Source organism: Schistocerca piceifrons, chromosome 4, assembly GCF_021461385.2.
Source record: "Schistocerca piceifrons isolate TAMUIC-IGC-003096 chromosome 4, iqSchPice1.1, whole genome shotgun sequence".
Taxonomy (NCBI): domain Eukaryota; kingdom Metazoa; phylum Arthropoda; class Insecta; order Orthoptera; family Acrididae; genus Schistocerca; species Schistocerca piceifrons.
In genome coordinates this window covers 466,241,376-466,246,820 of record NC_060141.1, presented here as the reverse complement: position 1 = coordinate 466,246,820, position 5,445 = coordinate 466,241,376, and positions in this window count along the sequence as shown.

Genomic DNA, 5,445 nt, shown 5'->3' with positions numbered 1-5,445 from the left:
GGGTGGATTCCTATAAAAGCAAAGCCGGTTTCATAGTACGAATGACATGCTGTGTGCTGTTTGCTAGGAACTCTTCAAACCAGTCATAAAGTTGTCCTGAAATTCCGTGCACATCTGTTTCATTCGGCAGATGACTATTCAGAACCTTACCTAATGCCTTCCAAACACGGAATATGGTAGACACTGGGACATGTCAGTACTGAAGCAGGTTTAAGGAGGAAATGGATTGCACTTACAAATTTGGCACGTGACAATTCTAGTTCTTGAGTAGTTATCGTAGTAATCTTTAGTGAAAACAAAAAGCCGGCCGGTGTGGCCGAGCGGTTTTAGGCGCTTCAGTGTGGAACCGCGCTATCGCTACGGTCGCAGGTTCGAATCCTGCCTCGTGCATGGATGTGTGTGATGTCCTTTGGTTAGTTAGGTTTAAGTAGTTCTAAGTTCTAGGGCACTGATGTCCTCAGACATTAAGTCCCATAGTGCTCAGAGCAATTTGAACCATTTTTGAAAACAAAAAATGAAATGATACTATAAAACGCAAGATGTTGTCTACATACATTTCTCGTGCAATGATTGGACAACATAATCTGAAGAGCTGTGAAAAGAAAAAAACAAAACTATGCTGCTTTTTGATATTCGTTTGCATAAGTTGTGGCCGGTGGCCCAGAGACATTCTCCTTTAGTTAACATAGGTATTGCACAAAAATAAACCGAGCACTTCCGAAATAATTATTGTCAGATTTTCGGCCGTCTCTTTGATAAATTATAGCTTTTAGCCGAAGTGGGACGGAAAAACTCGTCATGTTCTTGGAGGAGGAAATCGGCAGTACAGAAGTACTATTCAATCTGTTCACGGAGGAAACAATGAGGGAAATAAAACAAAGGTTCAAGAGTGGAATTAAAAATGTAAGGAGAAATAATTTCAATGATAAGGTTCGCTGATGATATTGCTGATCTCAGTGAAAGTTAAGAGGAACTGCAGGATCTTCTGAATGGAATGAACAGTTTAACGTGTACAGAATATGGAACGAGAGTAAATCGAAGAAAGAAGAAAGTAATGAGAAGTAGCAGAAATGAGAACAGCGAGAAACTTGACATCAGGATTGCTGATCACGGAATGGATGGCGTTAAAGAATTCTCCTATCTATGCAGAAAAATAGCCCGTGACGGACCGAGCAAGAAGGAGATAAAAAGCAGACTAGCACTGGCTAAAAAGGGTATTCCTGGCCAAGAGAAGTCTACTAGTATAAAACATAGGCCTTAATTTGAGGAAGAAAAATCTGAGAATGTAAGTTTGGAGCACAGCATTGTATGGTAGTGAAACATGGACTGTGGGAACACCGAAACAAAAGAGAATCGAAGCATCTGAGATACGGTGATACAGAAGAATGATGAACATTAGGTGGACTGATAAGGTGTGCATCAAGGGGGTTCTCTGGAGAATGGGCGAGAAACGGAATACGTCGAAAACACTGACAATAAGAAGGGACAGGATAGGAGGACGTCTATTGCGACAACACGGAATAACTTCCATGGTACTAGAGGGAGTTCTAAGAGAAAAAAAAAACTGTAGAGGAAGACAGAGATTTGAATACATCGGCCAAATAATTGAGGACGTAGGTTGCAAGTGATACTCTGGGATGTCTGGGATGAAAAGGTTGGTGCAGGAAAGGAATTCGTGGCGGGCCGCATCAGTTCAGTGAGAAGATTGATGATTAAAAAAAAGTATTCAATAAGTAAACGACAATTCTAGTAGCCAGAAGACTTTTTCATTACACCGATGTCTCCGTTACAAGCAGCACTTGCAACCTACGTCTTCCTCTGCAGTCTTTTCCCTTAGAGCTCCCTCTAGCACCATGGAAGTTATTCCATGGCGTCTTAACAGTCAAGCAGTTAACGGTTTTGAAATAATCGTTATACCACGAATGTTTGTAGTATGCGGTTCGTGTCAGATAGTTTCTGATGATATATTTTGCTGCAAATGGGTGCTCATTTCAGATGTTATTTGGTATGCTGTCATCTTGTTTTTTGTAAATCTCTTTTGCCCCTTTCAATTAACTCGTTGCGCTAGCCAGATGATGTTTTTTCTCGTGTTTGAAGCCGGCTGTCGCTACAGTCGAACCAATAATGGTGACCACTTACGTTACTGTGGCTCCGATAACATAGTCCTTAAAGCTCATGCCCCGTTTGGAAATCTCAAAGATCAGCTATAGAGAAATATGTTAATGTTTCTTTTGGGTCTGACAGCTATCATTACTAGTCAGTAAGTTTTCGCAGGCAAGATGCGACACCCCAACACCAAGTATCGAAGCGTACGACAAGTAGTCTTTGATTACTGTTATGACACTGTTACTGATATTTTATGTAACCCCTGAATCACGTATACACTGATTAGAATCAGATAAAAGATAAAAGATACTGTGTCGTCAGCGCATCTCTAGAGAACTGTTTAGGCAGCAGCTTGTACTAGTAACAACATGAGAATATGTTTATTTTATTCTGAAGATTATTTTGAAGCAACAGTCACAGCTAGAAAAATGCAGAGGGGAAGAATAAAATACATTGTCCATTGCACAGCTTGAGGTCTGCGCATAGAAAAGTGTGGTCACAAAAATCTTTTACTACTTGGTCAGTGATACGGCGCTCGAGTATCTAACAGACGAAAATTTTATTAATCGGCAACTCTTTCTTCACCACTAAATAATTCTTTCATGTTTTATACAATGTGTAAATATGTAATGTCTATAATTAAGTTGAATATCATAATCATAGAGCTAATACAATTTTGTAAATGGTTAACAATTAACCACAAGAGCACTTTCAAGATATTTCCGATTTATTGGCTGTTTAACATATTGAATGTAATGAAAATGGTACACACGTCGGCAATATATATTTGGAATTACGAAATAATCCAGACACTTGGCAATAAGAGTAAAGACATCAGCCTTCTTGCTCTCCCCACGCTCATCGCCACGAAGCAACCTAGTTTTTTTTAGCCCACTGAGATAGCGTTTGTCGACCGAGAGAACGAGTCAGTAACAGAGCGTGCGACCCAAATTTCCTGTTGCGAGGGGACGTCAAAAAGTAAGTTATGCTACATAATCAATAAAGGTCAGGTAACTTTTATTGAATGCTGCACTGCACTCCAAAGTGACACAGAGTCTTGACACTATTTTTCGGCATAGTGATCAAGCCTCTGTAAACAACACTTGGAACGTTCTACACTCCTTGGTGATGGGTCCATTCGAGAACTGCTGTATGAAAGTATTCATCGTTAGAAGACCTCTCGCTTGCGTAACAGATGGTGCATGCTGCAAGATGTGGACTGGATAGTGTATCAGGATCATCCACGCCTGTGCGCTTTTGGTCACGCTGTCAGCGCCATTTCTCTACAGAAGGACGCCAGAGTTTCACGTCAATTCTGTGTGTAATTTAGACCATTTGGTCACAAGAATCGTACTATCCCGTGTACTTAATCTCTGGAGCACATTTACAATAGCCAGGTCATTTCACTCCAGTGATCTCTACACTGCCTGGTGTTAAACTTCAGCTGTCTGCCGCGCGGAGTAGCCGAGCGGTCTAGGGCGCCTTGCCACGGTCCGGGCGGCTGCCCTCGTCGGAGGTTCGAGTCCTCCCTCGGGCATGTGTGTGTGTGTGTTGTTCATAGCATAAGTTAGTTTAAGTTAGATTAAGTAGTGTGTAGGTTTAGGGACCGATGACCTCACCAGTGTGGTCCCATAAGACCTTACCGAAAATTTCCAAATTTCAGCTGTCTAATTGTGCCAGCCATAGATGCTCATATTTCGTTTTTTGCCAAACTACAACATGGTTGCTAGAAAATATCTCTACAACATGAAAAGAAAATACTTTTCAATTCCGTTCCCACATCAGTCTATTACATCACATGTCGACATTAAGCTCAAAACAAGAAATCAGTATGCAATATTTTGTCACGTACAAACAGATGGAAATTTGTTTGCCAAATTACAATGTGACAGACGATGCAGAGCACATGAATCTGCAGACAAGCTGCAGTTCTAGTCTCAAGGTCCAGACTTCTACATCCAGGGATCACTGTTTCATTCCCACACTGTGACGCACCTGTTATCAGTACCGCAGCAGAAATGTGTCTGCAGAGCACGCGGAATGGTGGTGACTTTTGACAATACTCTACTCTCGTTGCGTAATGGTCTTAGCGCAGGGCGACAAGTATGGCTTGCTTTCTAAGTAATGTGCTGGCTGCAAATAGCACGTGGGAACGCTGCCACTCAAGGATCGCTTACACTTTTGCACATCAGGGGCTTGCGTGAAGCTGATAACCCCCCGCCGGCGGCCCCTGAACTGACCGAGCCGGCAGATAGCTGCTGCCGCCTACAAGGAACTTGAACTCGGTCTGACCGAGCTTACGCTCGGGTGAGATATCGGGCACATGTCTGGAAGGGGCGAGCTTCAAATCCCCGTCTCGTCACCGAGCTTTAGGTTTATCGCTGATCCCCATACCGCTTAAAGCGAATGTAGGGACGCTTCCTTTCAAATGGATGCGGCACATTTCCTTCCTTTATCTTGCCTGTTCGACCTTCTATAGGCAGAATGTCACAGGCCTTTTGGGTCAAATTGAAACTGGTGATAGTGGGTCCACAACCGATTATATTGAAATAGGGAACCAATGGTCGGAAAACAATACACTACTGGCCATTAAAACTGCTACAGCAAGCAGAAATGCAGATGATAAAGGGGTATTCACTGGACAAATATACTATACTGGAACTGACGTGTGATTACATTTTCACGCAATTTGGGTGCATAGACCCTGAGAAATCAGTAGCCAGAACAACCACCTCTGGCAGTAATAACGACCTTATACGCCTGGGCATTTACTCAAACATAGCTTGGATGGCGTGTACAGGTACAGCTGCCCATGCAGCTTCAACAAGATACCACAGTTCATCAAGAGTAGTGACTGGCATATTGTGACGAGCCTGTTGCTCGGCCACCATTGACCAGACGTTTTCAGTTGGTGAGATATCTGGAGAATGTGCTGGCCAGGGCAGCAGTTGAACATTTTCTGCATCCAGAAAGGACGGTACAGGACCTGCAACATGCGGTCGTGCATTATCGTGCTGAAATGTAGAGTTTCTCAGGGATCGAATGAAGGGTAGAGCCACGGGTCGTAACACATCTGAAATGTAACGTCCACTGTTCAAAGTGCCGTCAATGCGAACAAGAGCTGACCGAGATGTGTAACCAATGGCACCTCATACCATCATACCAGGTGATACACCAGTATGGCGATGACGAATATACGCTTCCAATGTGCGTTCACCACGATGTCACCAAACACAGATGCGACCATCATGATGCTGTAAACAGAACCTGGATTAATCCGAAGAAAAGCCGTTTTGGCATTCCTGCACCCAGGTTCGTCGTTGAATACACCATCGCAGG